General features: G+C 53.3%; 1 long non-coding RNA gene across 1 annotated transcript; it reads right to left on the bottom strand.

The window, feature by feature from the left end:
- Positions 1 to 4,832: 4,832 nt before the first annotated feature.
- On the bottom strand, positions 4,833 to 5,545 carry LOC124695230. The gene is made up of 2 exons (XR_007000553.1): positions 5,398 to 5,545; positions 4,833 to 5,248 (listed from the first exon to the last, which is right to left on the bottom strand). It is a non-coding gene; the product is annotated as an uncharacterized LOC124695230 (long non-coding RNA).
- Between the last annotated feature and the right edge of the window lie 18,189 nt (positions 5,546 to 23,734).

Below are 23,734 nucleotides of genomic sequence, written 5' to 3'. Positions count from 1 at the left end.
TGGTATTTGTCCGCTGCCTCCGTGCATGACTGCTAGCTATTCTTCGTCGCCTTTTGCGGCCTCTTCACGCGGCTCTGCCCGCGCTTCACCGACTTCGTCTATGTCGGCCTGCCGCTCTACATCGACTTTTGCGGCCTCTTCACGCGGCTCTGCCCGCACTTCACCGACTCCGTCTACGTCGGCTCGCCGCTCTTCACCGACTTTCGCGGCCTTTTCCCACGGCTCTGGCCGTGCTTCGCTGATTTTGTCTCCCTCGGCCTGCCGCTCTACATCGACTTTTGCGGCCTCTTCACGCGGCTCTGCCCGCGCTTCGCCGACTTCGTCTATGTCGGCCTGCCGCTCTACATCGACTTTTGCGGCCTCTTCACGCGGCTCTGCCCGCGCTTCGCCGACTTCCTCTATATTGGCCTGCCGCTCTACATTGACTTTCGCGGCTTCTTCCCGCGGTTATGGCTGCGCTTCGTCGACTCCGTCTGCGTCGGCATGCCGCTCTACATCGACTTTCGCGGCCTCTTCATGTGGTTATGACCGCGCTTTGCCGACTCTGTCTTCATCGGCGTGTTGCTCTCCGTCACCCCCTTTGGTGGCCTCTGTGCGTGTGGATGATAGCTCCTCGTCGGCACCTGACTGTACTTCGACCTCTCCAGTCGCGCCCCTCTCTGCGCATGAGATAGCGCAGCTTCACTGCCTGCTTGATGCTTGGGATTCCAGTTTACGTCAGCAGCCTCGCGGTCCGACTCTTCGCTCTCGTCCTCATTGCACATACCGTGGCAAGGTTGGCCACACTTCCTCCACCCGCTGGACGAGGGATCCCAGTTTACGTCAGCAGTTCCAGGATCGTCAGCAGGCCGGCTCTTCAGGATCTTCTACAGTTGCACTCTCTGATCAGGACATTCTCAGGGGCCTTCGTGGTCTGCTCGCTACTCCAGACTCTTCCTCGTCGGGCGCTGCTGGTTCTGTGGACCGGCTCTTCCGACGCTGCGCGACCACCACTTTCTACACGATCGAGTACGTCCCCGTGGTATCTGGATTCTGGAGCTTCCTTTCATATGACCTCTGAGTCTTCTATCCTGTCTGCTCTTCGGTCTCTTATTTCTCCTGTTCGTGTTGTCACGGCTGATGGTACCTCTATTCCCGTTTCTAGTACAGGCACCCTTTCTACTCCCTCTTTCTCTGTCCCTGATGTTTCTCATGTTCCTCGCCTTCAGATGAACCTTTTCTCTGCTAGCCAGCTCACCGATTCTGGTTGTCGCGTCATTCTTGACGCTGAGTCTTGTGCGGTTCAGGATCGTCGCACACATGCCCTGGTTGGAGCTGGCCCTCGTAGCCGTCAGTCTCCGGGGCTTTGGGAGTTGGGCGGCTTCGTGTTCCTTCCGCTGCCACTTCATCTGCAGTTCTCCTCCGGTTGTTGCCTCTGTCACCGGCTCTTTTCAGCGGTGGCATCATCGTCTTGGTCACCTTTGTGACTCTCGCTCGTCGTCTTTGGTTCATCATGGCCTTCGGGGTCTGTCTGCGGAGATGGGTCGTTACACTTGTCGGGGTTGTAGGTTAGGCAAACAGATTCAGCTTCCCTATCCTACTAGTGTGTCTGTCTCTCAGCGACCGTTCGATTTAGTCCGTTCAGATGTTTGGGGTCCGGCTCCCTTCGCTTCGAAAGGGGGCCATCGATACTATATCTTATTCATTGACGATTTTTCACGGTACACCTGGGTGTTTTTCATGCACTCTCGTAGTGAGGTGCTCTCTATTTATCAGCGTTTTGCGGCCATAGTCCGCACTCAGTATTCCTCACCCATTCGCGTTTTCCGTGCTGATTCTGCTGGTGAGTATATCTCTCAGCACCTTCGTGGTGTCCTTGCTGAGGAGGGCACCCTCGCTCAGTTTTCTTGTCCCGGCGCGCATGCTCAAAATGGCGTCGCCGGCGTAAGCATCGTCATCTTCTTGAGACCACCCGTGCTATGATGATTTCCTCTTCTCTTCCGCCACATTTACGGGCTGAGGCGCGTCGCTACGTCGGCCCACCTTATTAACATTCAGCCTTCCGCTGCTCTACGAGGTGGCATTCCTCTCGAGCATCTCTCTCGGTGTTTCTCCGGACTACTCGACTCTTCGTTCATTTGGTTGCGTCTGCTATGTCCTTTGCCTCCTCGCGAACGCACCAAACTGACCGCTCAGTCTGTTGAGTGTGTTTTTCTCGGATACAGTGATGAGCATAAGGGCTATCGCTGTTGGGACCCCGTTGGTCGTCGGATGCGCATCTCTCGTGACGTCACATTTGATGAGACGCGTCCCTTCTATCCTCGCCCCACCTCGGGTACTTACCCGGTGGATGATATCTCTTTTCTTCTTTTTCCGGATGCACCCCCTGCTGTCCCTCCTCCCCTCCCTCCTACTTCTGATGCGCCCCCTTCGACACCATCCTCTCGTTCGTCTAGTCCACCTAGGACTCCTCGTTCTCCGGCTTCGGCTCCTTCTGATTCTGCCCCTTCTTCCTCTTCTTCTGATGACTTGTCTTCTGCAGATGACCTTCCCCCTTCTCGGCCTGTTCGTCAGCGTCGTGCTCCAGTTCGTTACTCTCCTAGTCAGTATGGTCTCTCTGTCGTTTCCGAGCCGACTTCTTATCGGGATGCCGAGCGTCATCCTGAATGGCAGCTTGCCATGGCTGAGGAGATCGCTGCGCTTGAGCGCACTGGCACTTGGGATCTTGTTTCTCCCCCTTCTGGTGTTCGTCCCATCACGTGTAAGTGGGTCTATAAAATTAAGACTCGCTCTGATGGATCTCTTGAGCGCTATAAAGCGCGTCTTGTGGCTCGTGGTTTTCAGCAGGAGCACGGCCGTGACTATGATGAGACTTTTGCCCCTGTGGCTCATATGACTACTGTGCGTACCCTTCTTGCTGTTGCCTCTGTTCGCCGCTGGTCTGTCTTCCAGCTTGATGTTCAGAATGCTTTTCTTAATGGCGAGTTGAGTGAGGAGGTTTACATGCAGCCTCCTCCTGAGTATTCTGTTTCCGATGGTATGGTTTGTCGTCTTCGACGTTCTCTCTATGGTCTCAAACAGGCCCCTCGTGCCTGGTTTGAGCGCTTTGCCTCTGTGGTGACTGCTGCTGCTTTGCCTCTTAATGAAGCTTAACATGGTATCAGAGCCCCAGGTCTCAAGTTCAAATCCTGGCTTTCACATGGTTTTCGCAATTAAGCCTAAAAATTGCTGTTGCCCCCCCCCCCCCTCTTTAGCCACCGCTGTTTCGGTGTGCTCTTCTTCTTTCACGTGCTGACTTTCTCTTCTCCCGTCACACGCGAGTGGGGGTGTTGTGAAGTGTATATGTGGATTGCCTAGCCCTTTCCATCAGTTCGGACTTTTGGTTCAAGTGGCTAGTGCATGAAGCTTAACAGAATCGAGCCGAGCCGAGCCGATCCGGCTCGAGGCTCGGTTCGTTGAGGCTTGAAGAAAATCGAGCCGAGCCAGGCTTGGCTTGCTGCAAATAGAAACCTAAAAAGCAGGCTCGAAGCTCGGCTCGGAAGGCTCGAGGCTCGGCTCGAATGGCTCACGAGCCATCCACCAAATTTAGCGCATGGACCAAATCCCGTCACCTCCTGGCCCCTGCTTCTGCTTCGTCTCGCAAAATCGCTGGCTCACAATTCCCCCAGGCCCCTGCAGCCCTGCTCTCTAGGGTTCGTGGGCGCTACCACCCTCGCCGGCCTCCATTACCAACGCCGGCCGCCACCGCCCCGCCTCCTCCTCCAATGGATCCGCCCCGACCTCCTGTCCCAGTCCTCACCTAGCGCGCAGTGCCGCACTGCCGCTCACCTAGCCTAGGGTTAGTGGCCTTCGCCCGCCGGCCCTCCGCCCTTCGTCCTTCCGCCCGCCGGCCCGGCTCTCCTCCTGTGATCCACCACTTCAGGCTGCTGGTTGCTCCTCTACTTCATCGCTTGACCAGAGTCAAGTCCACCACTAGGCCAAGCCACCGACGGTAATTTCTAGCACATACTCCTCCTCTGGTTGCTTATTTTGGTGATGGTAATTGGTACTCGGTACTAGCTAGCACATACTCCGCCTCTGATTGCTTATTTGGTGATGGTAATTGTTGCAGTCTTTTGCTTATTTTCTCCACCAAAGATGAAACGTGGATGGGACAGCAAAGGATCGTAAGCACGACCAGCAAAGGTGCCATCAAAACTGAAGCGAAACAGAGTTCTAGCGCTTTTTTGGCCTATTTACTTGCTGGAATATTTTGTGCAACATCAAAACTGAAGTAACAAATGTGTTGGTAGGGATTTTTGCTCTCTTTACTTTTCTGGAATGTCTTGTACAAATTGGCTGGTGATGACAAGAGGGTCAAGGGAGATGAAATGATGGAGTGGTGCCTTTGTTTCTTAAAACTTGTAGTTTGATTGAGCTACGGCTCATGTTCTACTTATTTGTGAATTGTAATGTATGACACTGTATTGGACAAAGTGCATGCATTCATCGTGTGGTCAACTCAGTTATTAGTACTTTGTGAAACTTATTAGTAGATAATGTTATGAAGGCATTCATGCTTAATTGTTGCTTATAACTGTGAAATGTTACATATTTAGCAAAAGTCATCGCGATTTTTTAATTTCATCGAGCCTTCGAGCCGGCTTGCAAGCTTCGTCGAGCAGGCTTGTCGAGCCTCGAGCCTTCGTCGGAAGGTTTAGGCTTGGCTTGCCCGACCTTCGAGCCGAGTCGAGCCCGAGCCAAGCTCTGTCGAGCCCGAGCCGAGCCTCGAGCCTCGAGCTTCAAGTCCACCCCTACTCCTGGTAGTGCCACACTCACTGACCCTCTTTGTTAGTTCAGAAAATACAGAATTCTTGAGTGCTCAATGAACCAGTGAGGAGCAAGACTAAACATAGTGTCCTAACTCACTGTCCATCTTTATTAGTTTTGAACCGAAGTTCCACGTTTACACAAACATTCACATCAGGCTACAGACCCATACTTAAGATTTATTCAGCGTACTAATACTAAATGAAATGGAAGTAGACGAGAAGATATTATTGTACTATCGGTTTAATAAGATCGTGGATTTAATTGTACAAGCAGTGGGCATGCAGGCATCAAGACGTCCAACGATCGGTTCAATTGTTGGGGGAAGGCGGTGCAGGTGCGCCACTCGGCGGTAGGACTGGGCATCCCTTTCGGCGACATATCGGACGGGGGTAGTAAACATCGGTCGATGAGTCCACAGCATCACTGGGTTTTAGTCCTGGTGATGGACCTCCTGGTCCTGTGCAAAAGAAAACACGGAGTCAGAAGTCAGAACTAACCAAGTTCAGGAATTCAGAATTCTATTCGAGAATCTTGTTTCTAGGAGCAAATTATTACGAGATGGCGACGAAGAGAAGGGGATGAGATGAACAGTTACGAAGCACGAACCAACTCGGCCTCCATGGCAGACAGGGCTGCTCATGATCATCGCGGAGACGATGAACAGAAGAAGCACCATGAAACGGGCAGCGCTAGCGTAAAACGCCATGATGCGTGCAAATTACTTTCTCTGGGTGCACTATGTTCTGACGAGTGTTCCAGCTATGTATATCCTGCTGCTCGCTGAATGAGAATTCATGGTGGTCGCGCAGCCAGTATTTGTAGACGTGGGTCACAATAGAGAAGAAAAAAAGATGATGCCCGTTGGCCCGCGCGCGTATGGTGTTTTCGGGCAACCGAGCAAACATTTTCGTGTGGCGCACATGCTGTCAGTTTTGACGGCTACAAGTGCGATACAGGTATGCCGCTACCGCAGATAAGACCTGTGCTATGGCGCGACCTGACGAATACGCACGTGATGACGATTAAGTGCTCACTTTGTTGAGTAACATATTGTATAGGTATAGGTTCCCGTATTTTCTCAGGGTTGTACCTGTAATTATACATGTGTCCGCCTATATATACATGAGCAGCCGGCCCATTGGTATCAGAGACCCTTCGGGTCCTGACCTAGCCGCCGCCCTCCTCTCCCCTTGGGGCGTCGCCGGCCACCTCCCCCCAACCCTAGCCGCCGCCCCCTCCTCCCTAGGGCGCCGCCGGCCACCACCTCCACCAACCCTAGCCGCCGCCCCCGGCCTCCACCTCCCCCAACCCTAGCCGCCGCCCTTCTCATCTAGGGCGCTGCCGGCCCTCACCACCACCACCACTGCTTCCGCCATGGCCGGTTTCTCCTCCTCCGGCTCCGACCCCTTCAACTCCTCCCGCTCCGGTAGCAGCAACCCCTTCGCCGGCCCCTCCGTCACCGTCATCCGCGACATCCCCATCGCCGAGCGCGTGCCGGTGAAGCTCTCCACCACCGCTGCCAACTTCTTCCCGTGGAAGACGTACTTCGGGCTACTCTTCCGCGAGTATGATCTCCTCGATCACGTCGACGGCACCATCGACCTCCTCGCCATGCCGCATGACCCCGAGTGGCTCGCCATCGACGCCACCATCATCCGCTGGTTCTACCAGTCCGTCTCCAACGACATCTTCCGCACCGTCGTCCGCGATGGCGACTCCGCCCACATGGTATGGGCCAAGATCACCGGCCTCTTCACCGACAACAAAATCCAGCGGGTCACCTTCCTCCAGCAGGAGTTCTTTGGCACCCACCAGAACGACCTGTCTCTCGACGACTACGCCCTCAAGCTGAAGAGCCTCTCCGACGAGCTCCGTGACTTGGAGTTCCCGATCGATGACAAGATCATGCTCTCCACCCTGTCGGCGGGTCTCGGCGAGGATCTCAGCAACGCCGCCTCCAACCTCACGCTCCTCACCACGCCCACCTTCGAGCAGGTCGTGGCCTACCTACGCCTCGAGGAGCGCCGCCTCAAGCACCTTCGGGCTCGGGCGGCCCACACTGCCTTCGTCGCCGGCTTCTCCCGCGGTGCCCAGGCCCCCGCGCCCCTGCACCTCGTCCCACGGGACCGCCATCGGGCTTCCCCGCCGCCGGCCAGCCGCCCGGTCCGACCGGGCCGTGGACCGGCCAGCCCGGTCACCAGGCTGGTCCAACCGGACCATGGACCGGCCACTCCGGTGCCCAGGCCGGCCAGACCGGGCCCTGTACCGGCCAGACGGCGCCTTCTGGCGGTGGTCGCCGCGGCCGTCATCGCCGTGGTGGTGGTGGCAACGGCGGTGGCAATGCTGGTGCCAACGCCTCTGCGCCTCATCCACCTCAGCACACCGCCCCTCCGCCATGGACCACCGGTCACAATCCGTGGACCGGGGTCGTTCACGCCTACTCCATACCCGTGCCGCGCGCCCCCTACCCGGGCATCATGGGGCCGCGCCCAGCCACTCACCAGGTGTTCTACGCGGCGCCCCAGCCCTCCCCGGCCTACGCCGCCCCACCAGGCGCGACCCCGTGGGATCCCGCGCTCTTGACCGCCCTCCAGAGGGACCCCTCCGCCGGGGCGTATGGTGGCGGTGGCGACTGGTTCATGGACACCGGTGCTTCCGCGCATATGGCTGCGCACCCCGGTAACCTCTCATTTTCTACACCCGCTTTCACTTCCTCTCGCATCACCGTTGGCAACGGTCATGCTCTTCCCATTACTCACACTGGTTCTGTCTCTTTTCCTTCCATTACTCACACTGGTTGTCCGGCGTGTGGACGGGTTCTTCCTCCATCAGCGGAAGTATGCCCACGAGCTTCTCGAGCGTGTAGGGATGCTTAACTGCAACCATGCGTCTACCCCTGTCGACACGAAGGCCAAGCTCTCCGCCAGTGATGGGTCGCTGGCGTCCGACGCGCCGTTCTACCGCTCCATCGTCGGTGCTCTCCAGTACTTGACGCTGACGCGACCGGAGCTCCAGTACGCCGTGCAGCAGGTGTGCTTGCACATGCATGCTCCTCGGGATGCTCATTGGGCCGCGGTGAAGTGGATTCTCCGCTACCTATGTGGTACCATGGGCTACGGCTTGTCGTTGCATGCTTCGCCCTCGACGTCAACTGACCTTGTCGCCTACTCGGACGCGGACTGGACGGGTTGCCCGGATACGCGCCGCTCCACCAGCGGCTACTGCGTCTACCTCGGCTCGTCGCTCGTCTCTTGGTCCTCCAAGAGGCAGCCCACCATGTCTCACTCCAGTGCTGAGGCCGAGTACCGCGCCGTGGCTAACGCTGTGGCTGAGTGCACATGGCTTCATCAGCTTCTGTCCGAGCTCTCTTGTCCTGTTGACAAGGCTACGGTGGTCTTCTGCGACAACGTGCCAGCTGTCTACCTCTCCGCCAACCCCGTTCATCATCGGTGCACCAAGCACATCGAGTATGACATCCACTTTGTTCGTGAGCAAGTTTCCCTCGGTCGCGTTCGAGTTCTTCACGTACCGACGTCTCAGCAGTTTGCCGATATCATGACGAAGGGATTGCCATCCACGACTTTTCCTGAGTTTCGCTCCAGTCTATGTGTCGGTGCCGACCCTTCGACTACGGGGGTGTTGAGTAACATATTGTATAGGTATAGGTCCCCGTGTTTTCTCAGGATTGTACCTGTAATTGTACATATGTCCGCCTATATATACATGAGCAGCCGGCTCATTGGTGTTGTGCAATCTCCAATAAACTTTCTACACGATTGTCTACAGTTTTAGTCAAAGGTGGCGTTAACATGCTGGGTGTGCAGATCCGTCAAAGATAAAGGGACGGGCCGATCGACGACTAAGACTGAAACGTACCCATGCATAGTCTGAAATATCCGCTATTTTCCATATTAGTGTACAGTTACAGGACGTCTATATACAAGTCAACTTTCACGTCCGAACAATAACGAAATTCGATGAGAGTGCGACAAATATCCGAACAAATACAAATATGATGGGCCCACAAAAAAATTACAGCAGCTCCCTCCTAGCCGAAAACACACTCCTGCCGGCCCGCATAGCCAAAAACCACAGCTAGCTGAAATTCTTTCCTTATCCTGCTTATTATTTCTTCTTCCGTTGCGTTATGTCTTTCAAAATGCTGTTTGTTCCTCTCAAAGTCGCCTACAACAGGCAATGCATAGAGTAGCCAGCTCTTTCCTCTTTCTCTTGGGTCTGCACGATGGCAGGGTTGCCAACAAATTTCTGAAGCTATCTCCAAATCGTCCAATTGTGGGGTGAAGTTTCTGAACCCAAGTTGGTCCAGCACCCTGAAACCAAATTGATCTAGCAGTTGGACATTGGACAATAAGGTGGTCGATGGTCTCGGTGTGCTGATCGCAGAGCAAGCTTTGTGGAGGTCCCGTAAATCTTCTCCTTACTAGTTTGTCCCCTGTCCAACAACAATTCGTGATTGCCAACGGTAGGAAAATCAACTTTTAATTTAGTGGAGCCCAACTACTCCATATCACTATCTTATCTGCATACTCCCCACTAGGAAAGAACCTTGATAAGCTGATTTTGCTGAATAGCTGCTACTTGAGGCAAGCTTCCATTTAAAACTATCTGGCTCAGCTGATAGAGGCGGAACAACGGATATATCAGCATCCAAATAAAATGACATTAACCCATTGGGTAATCCTATCCCCACGTGCCAATATTACATGTAAAAATAAAATAGTGGTCAATGTATTTTCGTATGACCTAACAACATTACGCATTATAGTACTCCGCCCGTTCCATGATTCTTGTTGTGGTTTCCGTATAAATTTAAACTGCAATCACTACAAAAAAAAATATTGATCAAGTAGTCTTATCATTGACCTCTGGTATGGCATGCATGAGGGAGAGGGCCTTTTCATGTCAAAATTTTACAAAAATAAAGAATGTTATTTGTAAGTTTACAAAATCTTTTTTGTTTGAATCAAAATGTACATGCATGTTCTATGCATCTGTGAAGTTTAGGTAAATAGTACGATTATATCACAAGCTACAAAAAGTTCACAAAATTTTAGCTCCAACAAGGTAACAAAAAGGCCTAGATTTTCATGGGCTTGCTGAAGAACAGATGAACAAGAAAGTGATGAAGATTTGGGAGATTTGGCTTGGCGAGATACTCCCTCCATTTCAATGGATAAGGCATCCCCATTTTTCCGTGTTTTTCATTGACCAAGAATTGTTTCAAATGTATAAATATTATTGGTATAAAACTAGCATCATTAAAAAGTGTTTTAATATCAAGGAAAAAAATAGTGCACTATAACAAAATAGTGTGGGTCTAAAAATACGCTATTAGCATGTTATAGCGTGCTATTAACGCGAATAGCGCGCTATAGCGTCGAAATAGCGTAGCATCGGCTCTCCAGATATGTTATAGCTGAAGGAGATATGCCCTAGAGGCAATAATAAAGTGGTTATTATTTATATCTTTATGTTTATGATAAATGTTTATATATCATGCTATAATTGTATTAACCGAAACATTAGTACATGTGTGATATGTAGACAACAAGAAGTCCCTAGTATGCCTCTTAAACTAGCTTGTTGATTAATGGATGATTAGTTTCATAATCATGAACATTGGATGTTATTAATAACAAGGTTATATCATTGTATGAATGATGTAATGGACACACCCAATTAAGCGTAGCATAAGATCTCGTCATTAAGTTATTTGCTATAAGCTTTCGATACATAGTTACCTAGTCCTTATGACCATGAGATCATGTAAATCACTTATACCGGAAAGGTACTTTGATTACACCAAACACCACTGCGTAAATGGGTGGCTATAAAGGTGGGATTAAGTATCCGGAAAGTATGAGTTGAGGCATATGGATCAACGGTGGGATTTGTCCATCCCGATGACGGATAGATATGCTCGGGGTCCTCTCGGTGGAATGTCGTCTAATGTCTTGCAAGCATATGAATGAGTTCATAAGAGACCACATACCACGGTACGAGTAAAGAGTATTTGTCAGGAGACGAGGTTCAACAAGGTATAGAGTGATACCGAAGATCAAACCTCGGACAAGTAAAATATCGCGTGACAAAGGGAATTGGTATTGTATGTGAATGGTTCATTCGATCACTAAAGTCATCGTTGAATATGTGGGAGCCATTATGGATCTCCAGATCCCGCTATTGGTTATTGGTCGGAGTGAGTACTCAACCATGTCCGCATAGTTCACGAATCGTAGGGTGACACACTTAAAGTTGGATGTTGAAATGGTAGTACTTGAATATGGAATGGAGTTCGAATATTTGTTCGGAGTCCCGGATGAGATCCCGGACATCACGAGGAGTTCCGGAATGGTCCGGAGAATAAGATTCATATATAGGATGTCATTTTATGTGAATTAAATTGACGCGGAAGGTTCTATGGAAGGTTCTAGAAGGTTCTAGAAAAGTCCGGAAGAAACCACCAAGGAAGGTGGAGTCCACATGGGACTCCACCTCCATGGCCGGCCAACCCTAGTGGGGGAGGAGTCCCAAGTGGACTCCCCTTAGGGGGCCGGCCACCCCCATATGGGAGGTGGAACTCCCACCTCTAGTGGGAGTCCTAGCTTGGCTAGGTTTCCCCTCCATATGGAAGGTTTTTGGTTCGGGTCTTATTCGAAGACTTGGAGACCAACTCTTGGGGTTCCACCTATATAATGAGGGCCAAGGGGAGGGGGCTGGCCACCTTAAACACCACCAAGGTGGCCGCACCCCATAGTGGCCGGCGCCCCCTCTCCCCAAACCCTAGCCGCCCCGCTCCTCCACTTCCCGCACGCTTAGCGAAGCTCCGCCGGACTTCTCCACCACCACCGACACCACGCCGTCGTGCTGTCGGATTCAAGAGGAGCTACTACTTCCGCTGCCCGCTGGAACGGGGAGGTGGACGTCGTCTTCATCAACAACCGAACGTGTGACCGAGTACGGAGGTGCTGCCCGTTCGTAGCGCCGGAACCGATCGTGATCAAGATCTTCTACGCGCTTTTGCAAGCGGCAAGTGAACGTCTACCGCAGCAACAAGAGCCTCCTCTTGTAGGCTTTGGAATCTCTTCAAGGGTGAGACTCGATAAACCCCTCGTTGCTACCGTCTTCTAGATTGCATCTTGGCTTGGATTGCGTGTTCGCGGTAGGAAATTTTTTGTTTTCTATGCAACGTTATCCTACAGTGGTATCAGAGCCGTGTCTATGCATAGATGGTTGCACGAGTAGAACACAATGGTTTTGTGGGCGTTGATGCTCTTGTTATCTTTAGTTTGAGTACTTTGCATCTTTGTGGCATAGTGGGATGAAGTGGCTCGGACTAACTTTACATGACCGCGTTCATGAGACTTGTTCCTCGTTCGACATGCAACTTGTATTGCATAAGAGGCTTTGCGGGTGTCTGTCTCTCCTACTATAGTGAAGATTCAATTTACTCTTCTATTGAAAACATTAGTATCAACGTTGTGGTTCATGTTCGTAGGTAGATTAGATCTCTCTCGAAAACCCTAAACCACGTAAAATATGCAAACCAAATTAGAGACGTCTAACTTGTTTTTGCAGGGTTTGGTGATGTGATATGGCCATAATGTGATGATGAATATGTATGAGATGATCATTATTGTATTGTGACAACCGGCAGGAGCCTTATGATTGTCTTTAAATTTCATGTTGAGTAGTATTTCAAAGTAGTTGTAATAGTTGCTACATGGAGGACAATCATGAAGACGGCGCCATTGACCTTGACGCTACGCCGACGATGATGGAGATCATGCCCGAAGATGATGGAGATCATGTCCGTGCTTTGGAGATGAAGATCAAAGGCGCAAAGACAAAAGGGCCATATCATATCACATATGAACTGCATGTGATGTTAATCCTTTTATGCATCTTATTTTGCTTAGATCGCGACGGTAGCATTATAAGATGATCCCTCACTAAAATCTCAAGATAATAAAGTGTTCATCCTTAGTAGCACCGTTGCCAAGACTTGTCGTTTCGAAGCATCTCGTGATGATCGGGTGTGATAGAATCAACAAGTGCATACAACGGGTGCAAGACAGTTTTGCACATGCGGATACTAAGGTGGCCTTGGCGAGCCTAGCATGTACAGACATGGTCTCGGAACACGTGATACCGAAAGGTAGAGCATGAATCATATGGTTGATATGATGAACACTTTGAGTGTTCGCCATTGAAATCACACCTTCTCTCGTGATGATCGGACATAGGTGCGGTGGATTTGGTTCGTGTGATCACTAAGACAATGCGAGGGATATTGTTTTGAGTGGGAGTTCACCTAGATTTTTAATTATGTTGAATTAAAATTTGAACTCAATTTGTCATAAACTTAGTCTAAACTTTTGCAAATATATGTTGTAGAGATGGCGTCCCCAATCAATTTTAATCAGTTCCTAGAGAAAGAGAAACTTAAGAGCAACGGTAGCAACTTCACCTACTGGTTCCGTCATGTGAGGATCTTCCTCTCTTGCGGAAATCTGCAATATGTGCTTGATGCACCGCTAGGTGACCCTCCCGCGAAACCGAAACCGATGAAGTAAAAGCCGTTAACGAGACTCGAAAAATACGGTACTCTCAAATTCGGTGTGCCATCCTATGCGATCCGGAATCCGATCTTCAAAAACGTTTTGAGCACCACGATCCTCATGAGTTGATGAAAGAGCTGAAAGCTATTTTTGAGACTCATGCGGCCGTGGAATGCTATGAAGCATCGAAACAATTCTTCAGCTGCATGATGGAAGAATGCAGCTCCGTTAGTGAGCACATGCTCGCCATGACCGGGCATGCGAATAAACTCAGTGACTTGGGAATAGTGATTCCTAACAGACTGGGGATTAATCGTGTCCTTCAATCACTGCCACCAAGTTACAAGAACTTTGTGATGAACTACAATATGCAGAACATGAACAAGGAGTTACCTCGAACTCTTTGGCATGCTAAAAGCTGCTCGAGATTGAGATCAAGAAAGAGCACCAAGTGTTGATGGTCAACAAGACCACCAGTTTCAAGAAACAGGGCAAGTCTAAGGGAAAATTCAAGAAGGGTGGCAAGAAAGCTGCCACGCCTCCCGTAAAACCTAAGAACGGCCCTAAGCCCGATGCTGAGTGCTATTATCGCAAGGAGAAGGGACAACTGGAAGCGTAATTGCTCCAAGTATCCGGCTGATCCGAAGAGCGGCCTTGTCAAGAAAAAGAAAGAAGGTATATCTGATATACATGTTATAGATGTTTATCTCACTCGGTTCTCGTTCTAGTACCCGGGTATTTGATACTCGGTTCGGTTGCTCATATTTGTAACTCGAAACAGGAACTAAAGAATAAACGAAGACTGCCGAAAGATGAAGTGACGATGCGCGTTGGAAATGGATCCAAAGTCGATGTGATCGCTGTCGGCACACTTCCTCTACATCTACCTTCGGGATTAGTTTTAAGCCTAAATAATTGTTATTTTGTACCCGCGTTGAGCATGAACATTATATCTGGATCTTGTTTAATGCAAGACGGTTATTCATTCAAGTATGAGAATAATGGTTGTTCTATTTTTATGAATAATATCTTTTATGGTCGAGCACCACAAAAGAATGGCTTATTTCTGTTAGATCTCGATAGTAGTGATACGCATATACATAACATAGATGCTAAGCGAATTAAATTGAATGATAATTCTACTTATATGTGGCACTATCGTCTTGGTCATATTGGAGTGAAACGCATGAAGAAACTCCATACTGATGGATTACTTGAATCACTTGACTTTGAGTCACTTGATAGATACGAAGCATGTCTAATGGGAAAAATGACAAAGACTCCATTTTCTGGTATGTGGAGCGAGCTACTGACTTATTGGAAATCATATATACCGATGTATGTGGACCAATGAGCGTAGCATCGCGCGGTGGTTATCGTTATGTTCTAACCTTCACAGATGATTTGAGTAGATATGGGTATATCTATTTCATGAAACATAAATCCGAAACTTTCGAGAAGTTTAAGGAATTCCAAAGTGAAGTAGAAAATCAACGTAACAAGAAGATTAAATTTCTACGATCTGATCGTGGAGGTGAATATCTGAGTTATGAGTTTGGCATGCATTTAAAAAAATGCGGAATACTTTCACAATTGACACCGCCGGGAACACCGCAACGTAACGGTGTGTCCGAACGTCGTAATCGAACTCTCTTAGATATGGTTCGTTCTATGATGTATCTTACTGATTTGCCGTTATCATTTTGGAGTTATGCATTAGAGACAGCCGCATTCACTTTAAATAGAACACCATCAAAATCCGTAGAAACGACACCGTATGAATTATGGTTTAATAAGAAACCTAAGCTGTCGTTCCTGAAAGTTTGGGGTTGCGAAGCCTATGTAAAGAAGTTACAACCGGACAAGCTACAATCCAAAGCGGAGAAATACGTCTTCGTAGGATACCCTAAGGAAACTATAGGGTATACTTTCTATCACAAATCCGAAGGCAAAATCTTTGTTTCTAAGAACGGAACCTTTCTTGAGAAAGAATTTCTCACTAAAGAAGTGACTGGAAGAAAAGTAGAACTCGATGAGATTGATGAATCTATACTCGTTGATCGAGTAGCGCAGATACGGAAGTTGTACCTGTACCGCCTACACCGGCAACGAGAAAGCTAATGATAATGATCATGAAACTTCGAACGAGGAAACTACCGAACCTCGCAGATCGACAAGGGAACGTACCACTCCTGATTGGTATGATCCTTGTCTAAATGTCATGATTGTGGATAACAATGATGAGGACCCTGCGACGTATGAAGAAGCGATGATGAGCCCGGATTCCAACAAATGGCAAGAAGCCATGAAATCCGAAATGGGATCCATGTATGATAACAAAGTATGGACTTTGGTAGACTTACCCGATAGCCGAAAGGCTGTCGAGAATAAATGGATCTTCAAGAGAAAAACAGATGCGGATGGTAATATTACTCGTCTATAAAGCTCGATTTGTCGCAAAGGGTTTCCGACAAATTCAAGGAGTTGACTACGATGAGACTTTCTCACCTGTAGCGAAGCTAAAATCTATGAGGATTTTGTTAGCAATAGCTGCATTTTTCGATTATGAGATTTGGCAGATGGATGTCAAAACGACGTTCCTTAATGGAGACATTGAGGAAGAGTTGTATATGGTACAACCCAAAGGTTTTGTCGATCCTAAAAATGCCGACAAAGTATGCAAACTTCAGCGTTCAATCTATGGACTGAAGCAAGCATCAAGAAGTTGGAACCGACGCTTTGATAAGGTGATCAAAGACTTCAGGTTTATACAGTGTCATGGAGAGGCCTGTATTTACAAGAAAGTGAGTGGGAGCTCTGTAGCATTCCTGATATTATATGTAGATGACATATTGTTGATCGGGAATGATATAGAACTATTGTCGTGGATGTAGCCACGGCAGATGCTACAGGGGGTAGCACTTCATTGATGCGAGGGGAAGGGAACATTGCCATCTACGGGTCGAGGTGCAAGAGACGCAAGGGTTTTACCCAGGTTCAGCCCCTCCGGAGAGTAAAAGGCCTACGTCCTGCTAGATCTCTATTGCTCAGTGGAGAATTACAATGGGGGGGGCTCAGTCGGCGGCTACGCCGAGAGCTTACAGGGGGAGATTGGATCTCGAGTAAGGTCTCCTCTAGGGCCTAAGCTCGGGGGTTTATATAAGCACCCCCGGCCTAGGGTTACATGGAGATAACTCCGAATCATATCAGTTGCTACTAACCCGGGATCCGCTATCCCTCTCGCAAGTAATCTTCTTGTCCAGCCGTGTGGACCTCCTCCTTGGGATCACGGCCCAGTCGCCTTAGGGCCCAGTCGCTTAGGCGACTGGCGATCCACCCAAGCCTCTATCTTCATGGCGACTGGGACTGGCGACCCACCCCCTATGGGCATATCCCCATCAGTAGTCCCCAAGCGCGGTGGTGATGAAGCGCGGATCTGGAACAAGTCTTGGAGAGGCGCGGTGATGGATCAAGATGAGTCGCCGCCGGGCTTCCAAAGATAAAGTCGCGGGTGCGGTGGCAGTCTCAGTCGCCATAACTTGATCAGTCAGTCGGCGTGTGACAGTCGGCTCTAGCCAGTCGCCGTTTGCCAGTCGACGCGTAGTCACCATAGAGACACGTGGAGAGGCCAACGGCTAGATTTCACGTTGACCGAGGCGCACACCGTCTGCATGTTGTTGACCGTTGGGCTCGACGTGACCGCTAACGGCTAGTTTAACGGCTATTCAGCCGGTGACGGCGCAGATCTCGACCGTTGATTGCGGGGCGGCGATTCCGGGACAATTCAACGAACGGATCTCATCCTCAATCTGAGCGAGTGCGGGCGGTATAAAGGGTCGCCCCTAGGATTAGGGTTCAACACTCCTCCGCATTCATCCCCCATCTTCTCTTCATCTCATCTTCATTCCACACTCCACACGCATCCATGGCGGCGAAGGGGTGGGGCAAGTCGAAGGTCACGCGGGAGTCTCTCCTCCCGTACGTCGCCTCCGGAGTCATCCCGGAGTTCAACCAGGAGCGATGGCGGGTTCCGCCGGCGAACGAGACGGAGCCCCTCCCACGGCCTGGGGAGTTCGTGATCTTCATGAGCTTCCTCGATCGCGGGTTCGCTCTCCCCACCTCCGATTTCCTCCGGCCGGTTGCTGGCCTTCTACGGCATCAAGGTTTCCGACCTCGGGCCGCACGGCGTCCAGCAGATTTCTCGTTCGTGGCGCCGTGCGAATGCTACTGGGCTGTCCTCCCTACTTCCCGTTGTGGGTGTCCATCTTCCACGGGCGGGCGACTCGGGCCAGCAAGAACAGCGAAGCACTCATCCCGAACGGGGGATCACCTTCCGGGTGAAGTCCGGGGAAAGCTTCATCGACATGGCGCTCCCCAAGAAGGCGCGATCGCCGTGGCGTCGTTTCTGGTTCTACGCCAAGGAGTACACTCCCCGGGCGAGGTATGCATTCCCCAATACAGTCCCGAGCCGAGCGTCCCGCGGCGCCTCAATGTCCGGTCGCTGCCGCGCGAGCGGAGAAGGTGGTGAAGGATATGCGCCAAGCGATCCGGGCGCTAAAAGATGACGGCCCGACGGCGGTCGACATGTACAAGCTGTTGGCTTGGCCGGCGGCTGATCCCCCTGCGGTGCCGAGCTCACCCCATGTGGGAGTACCGGGGACAGAACGACCGCACCCGGTCGACGGCGACCGAGTGGGACGAGGGCGAGTACCGGAAGGCGCTCGCTAAGATCACCACTGCCACCTTTACTTCCTTCGAGGACGGCTTGCAGCCCTACACCGAAGACACCCCAGCGCCTCAGGTAATGCTTCGCATGGCGACTTCGCACGGCTTAGCCGCGCTTCTTCCTTTCTGACTTGTTCCTTTGATTCGATTGCAGCGTTGGCGGAAGATCGCGGACCACCTCCCTCCTCTCGCCGGAAAGGAACCACCGGAGATGACCGAAGGCGAGGAGGAAGAGGTCGACGAGGAGGAGGAGCGCACCGAGTCGGACTCGGAGGCGCGGGACTTCATCAGACTCCCGCGCGGGTCGAAGAGGGGTGTCGAGTCCTCGTCCCAGGGCGCGGCTGAAGAGGAGGCGACCTCCCGTCCGGAGGACAAGGCGGAGCCCTCCAAGGAAGGGGCCGAGCCGCTATCGAAGCGACTCGCGCCTCACTCTCTGGAAGGGTCCATGAGGCTTCGGCGTCCCTTGAAGGACGCGATCGATGCGGGAGCTCGGGCCGGTCCGGGCGTAAAAGCGATTCCCACGGTGAAGTAAGTATTTCTTGTCGAATTTATCCTTCCTCGCGACCGGACCGAGTGTCGACTCACCTCGCCTCTCGTAGGTCCAAGAAGAAGACCTTGGCGAAGCCGCCCGCGGCCGGGGTGGCGGCCACGAGGGCGGCCGAGGCAAAGAAGAAAGCCGCGGAGAGGAAGGCGGCGCCGTCCGACCTTGGGGGTGCGGGGTCGGCTCCGGAAGAGCCCGCCGCCGGGAGTCAAGCGGAGAAGGAGAGCACTAGCCACGTCGAGCCCACCGCCAACGTTTTCCTCTACCCGGCATGGCTCGCGGGGGCATGGCGAGTGCGGCGACGGGTCCGGACGTTGCTCCGCCTGTGGTGGAGGAGGAGTCGACCCGACATTGGATCGACCGAGGGGCAGAAGGCACCCGAAGTTGAAGAGGACATCGTCGAGGAGGGCGGTCTGTCGGAGCCACTGAAAGAGCGCCGGTCCAAGGCCGCCAGGGACCGCGCCCCGCCCAGCGACACCGACACGCGGACGGGCGAGGTTCCGTCGACTGAGGCGGTGATGCGAGCGGACGGGGCGACCGAGTCGCGTCATCCGCCGCCGTCTTCATTGACCTTCACTGAGCTCCACACGGCGCTTGGCGAGGCGCATGTGGTAAGTGTCGCGGAACACGTGGCCTAGTCACCCCCAGTCCCCGAGGGTCGACTTGGTCTGAAAGGGCGAGTCGAGTCTCTATTTGCTTTTTGTTTGTTGACCTGGGCATTTTTGTTTGGTTTCCGTAGGCGGAGATTAAGCGGCTGACCGCGCTTGTGGAGGAGGCGGCGCAGAAGAACCGGAAGCTGATTGCCCTGGGCAGTAAGTCATGCCCACTCGCCGTCCTCATTCAGCGTCACCGGCCCGGGCGTTCGTTCTCACCGTTTCCTTTTCTTGTAGCAGAGGCGCGAGCAAAGGCTCTTGCCGAGGCTCGGGAAGGGTTCGTCAAGGAGTCCTTCTACCGTGAAGCCGAGTTCCGGGCGCAGCGAGGCCGAAGAGGCCCGGAAAAGGGCGAAAGCGGAGGTGGCGGAATTGACGAAGGTCTTGGAGCAGAAGGGCCGGGAGCTGGAGGACGTCATCACCGAATACAAGGTGAAGCTGGAGGCCGCGACTGATGCGCGGGACTCTGCACGTGGGGCTGCCGCGTCTCTGCGGGAGGAGGTGGCGGCCTTGAAGCAGCAGCACGCCAAAGAACTTGCTGCGGAGAAGGAGGCGTCCGAGGGCATCGTCCTGGCGGTGCAGGCCGAGAAGACCAACTTCGAGGCTTTCGTCAGGGAGATGTCGCGGCAGATTCTTGGTAAGTTCTTGTTGTCGCACTTCTTGTTTTATTTGCCGGGGGTTTGAGTATCTGAACACGGCGAGTCGGCCTCGGGGGTCGGTCCCCGAGCGTGGCGAGTTGGCCTCGGGGCCGGTCCCCGAGCGTGGCGAGTCGGTCTCGGGGGCCGGTCCCCGAGCGTGGCGAGTCGGCCTCGGGGGCCAGTCCCCGAGCGTGGCGAGTCGGCCTCGGGGGCCAGTCCCCGAGCGTGGCGAGTCGGCGTTGAAGGGGAAGTTCTCATTTTTCCCTTTTCCTTGTGTTGTTGACTGCAGGTACGTGCGACTTCGTGGAGACGGCGACTCCACGGGAATGCCTGTCGACCGCGACCGCGCGTATCATCGCCTGCGCGGGGAGATACTTGCCGCGCTCCGAGCACTCGAGCCCGCGGGAGGTGATTCCGCGGGACACGCCATCCGTCTTCAAGGCCGTGTCCAACATTCCGGCTGTTGTTGACCGGCTTCGTCGCTCTTCTGCCGCGTTGGCATTACCATGGCTCTGAGCATGGTGCTGGCGCATTATTCTGAAGGGTTCGACGTGGAGGAGGTCACCGCTGGCTTCCCCTCGGAGACTGGGGAGTTCGATGTTGCCGAAGTGCTGCGGCTGATGGATGCGGTGCGCCCCTTCGCCGACCGAGTACTGGCGACCGCGGACTTGGAGACTCATATCCCCAGCCAAGCGGCTCCTGGTGACGCGGAGAAGGAGCCGGGCCCGGTGGACTACCCCGCGGAGCGCCTCTTCCATGCTGCTGCCGCCGGCTCGCTGTCTACATATCCGGTCGTGGTGTACACGCCGAAATTTCGTCACGGCGATGACGGCGTCGAGCCTGTCGTAGAGGGGGCTCCGGGGTCGTCCTCGTAGTTTCCTGAGTACTTGTGTAAGAAGTAGCTAGATTTCCCGCGAGCGGGTGTTAGTTGTAAATAGAATGATGACTTTTGCTTAAATGTGATTCGGTGGTTGCTTTTGCATTATTTGAGACGGCGATGCATTGGAGTTGGTTCCGACTATCCATGGCCTTCAGGTCAGTCGCCTTGCGACCCCAATGAAGGCTATCGACTTGACTCGTTTTCCTTTTCGAGCTGGGCGTCCCCGGTCGCGGTACGTAGTCATTATAGTACGAATAGCAGCCTCATGGGTGGAGTAGTGGTGTGGTGTAGTTTGCGCTGTTCGGATGTAGCGCGCCACTCGTCGTGGCTCGGTGAGCCAGTCGCTAGGCGACTCCAAAGGGGATCATTGCGGGCGTATTTTCCTTGGCGAGCCGCGGGTCCGTTTTGCGGGGTCCCTAGTCGAAGTACTTAGCCGCGCAATTCGCCAACCTAAGGTAGAGGAGGGCATTGGTGTGCTTTATAACGTAGCACAAGGCGGTCGCCGAGGCCCGTGGGGCTGGCCGAGCGTGCGGCCCTGCTGTGGGTTCCAGTCGCCGTTTTCACCCGATGGCGTGAGAGATGGTGGGTGACCGGGCCTGGTGTTGCGCCTCGGTCACGCCGCCATCCCGTGTTAGCCCGGCTACTTGGCCGATCGTGGACTTCTCTCTTCCAGCAGCGGCGACCGGAGGTCTCTCAGTTCCTAGTCGCTTGTCGCGGCGACTAAGCCGGTATGTCCCGGGATGAGAGATGACGATATTTGGCGGGTGAAGGGGAGGTAGTCGGAGCTTGAGATCAAAAAATGGTCGGCGATTTTTATTACCCTCTGAATTTTCGGATTACATTTTTCCCTTAGGTATAGAACCGCCGGAGGAGGTTGATGTTCCAGGGGCGCTCCACCTCTTTAGTGAGCGGCTCGCCTTTGTCGTCCTTGCGGACGTCGATGAGGTAGTAGGAGTCGTTGCCGAGTACGCGGGCGACGGCGAATGGTCCTTCCCGGGCGGGGACAGCTTGTGCATCCCTTTCTTGTCCTGGATTAGCCGGAGTACCGGATCGCCGACTTGGAAGGAGCGACTCCGAACGCGGCGACCGTGGTAGCGACGGAGGTCCTGGCTGGTAAATGGCGGTTCCGGAGAGTGCGAGGTCTCCGGCCTCGTCGAGGAGATCGATGTCATCTTGGCGAGCTCGCTCGTTGTCTTCTTCGGCGTAATTGGCGACCCGAGGTGAGTCGTAGGCGATGTCCGTGGGCATGACGGCCGGCGCCATATACCAGGAAGAAAGGCGTGAAGCCGGTTGACCTGTTAGGCGTTGTGCGGATGCCCCATAGTACTGAAGAGAGCTCCTCGCCCGGCAGCCGGCTGCGCGCTCTAGGGGCACGACCAGGCGTGGTTTGAGTCCGTGCGGGATGCTCTGGTTTGCCCTTTCTCGCTGGCCGTTCGACTCGGGGTGGGCGGCGAGGCGAGATCGAGTCGGATGCCCTTTTCTTCGCAAAAGTCAGCCATCTCCCCTTTGGCGAAGTTGGTGCCGTTGTCGGTTATGATGCCGTGAGGGTAGCCGTACCGATAGATGAGCTCGCGTAGGAACTTTGTGGCCGTCTTCCCGTCGCACTTCTTTATGGGCTTTGCTTCTACCCATTTGGTGAACTTGTCCACCGCTACCGGGAGGTGAGTATATCCGCCGGGGGCCGTTTTGAATTTTCCCACCATGTCCATGCCCCATACGGCGAAGGGCCAGGTGAGGGGGATGGTCTTCAATGCCGATCCTGGCATGTGCGACTGGCTTGCATGCTTTTGGCACCCGGCGCATGAACGGACAAGGGCGATTGCGTCTTCGTGGGCTGTTGGCCAGTAGAAGCCGTGACGAAAGGCCTTGGCGACGATTGACCGCGCGCCTGCGTGGTGGCCGCAGTCCCCTGCGTGGATGTCGCGCAGAATGTTGCGCCCTTCCGCCGTGGTGACGCATCGTTGGAACACTCCCGAGACACCTGCGCTTGTATAGCTCATTGTTGATGATGGTGAAGGACTTGCATCCGCGCACGATGGCGCGTGCTTTGGTTTCATCCATCGGCGGTGCCCGGCTCTCGAGGTAGCTTATGTATGGCTCGGTCCAATCGGTGCTTGTCGACGGCGAGTGCGACTAAGGCGGAGTCGGGAGCAGGTGGCTCGGCAATGTCCAGCTCGCGCGGTGCGCGCACCGAGGGGTGGCCGAGGATGTCCGGGGACGACGCCCGGAGGAGGTTGAAGTCGCTTGGACCCGATTCTGGCTAGCGCGTCGGCTTCTTCGTTCTTGCGCCTGTCAACCCACTCGACGACGTGACCGGCGAAGCTAGCGCCGGCTTGGTCGACGGCGCGTTTGTATGCGATCATGTTGGCGTCTGTGGCGTCGCAGGTGCCGGAAGTTTGGCTGGCGACTAGGTCGGAATCGCCGAGGCAGCGCAGCCGTGTTGCGCCCATCTCTTTTGCGACTCGCATGCCGTGCGAGAGCGCCTCGTACTCGGCCATGTTGTTGGTGCATGGCTCGAATCTGAGTTGCGGGACGTACTTCACTTGTGTCGCCCTTTGGTGATGTGAGGACGACTCCCGCGCCTGCTCCTTCGAGGTTTTAGAACCGTCGAAGTGCAACGTCCAATGTTTGAGGTCCGCGGGGAGCTTGGCTGCTGGGCCTCTTCCCAGTCGGCGAGGAAGTCGGCGAGTGCTTGAGATTTGATGGCGTGGCGTGACTCGTAGGTGATGTTGTGGACGCCGAGCTCGACTGCCCACTTGGCGATCCGGCCAGTTGCGTCGCGGTTGCGGATGATGTCGGCGAGTGGTGTTGAGGCGACTACCTTGATGGGGTGCTCGTGGAAGTAAGGGGCCAGTCGCCGCTGGGCCCTGAGGACGGCGTACACCAGCTTCTGGTAGTGTGGATACCGTTGCTTGGATTCGATTAAG

Source organism: Lolium rigidum, chromosome 1 (assembly GCF_022539505.1).
Source record: "Lolium rigidum isolate FL_2022 chromosome 1, APGP_CSIRO_Lrig_0.1, whole genome shotgun sequence".
In the NCBI taxonomy this organism is placed as follows: Eukaryota; Viridiplantae; Streptophyta; class Magnoliopsida; order Poales; family Poaceae; genus Lolium; species Lolium rigidum.
The sequence above is the reverse complement of the archived record's forward strand: the minus strand, read 5'-3'. Positions and strand labels throughout refer to the sequence as shown.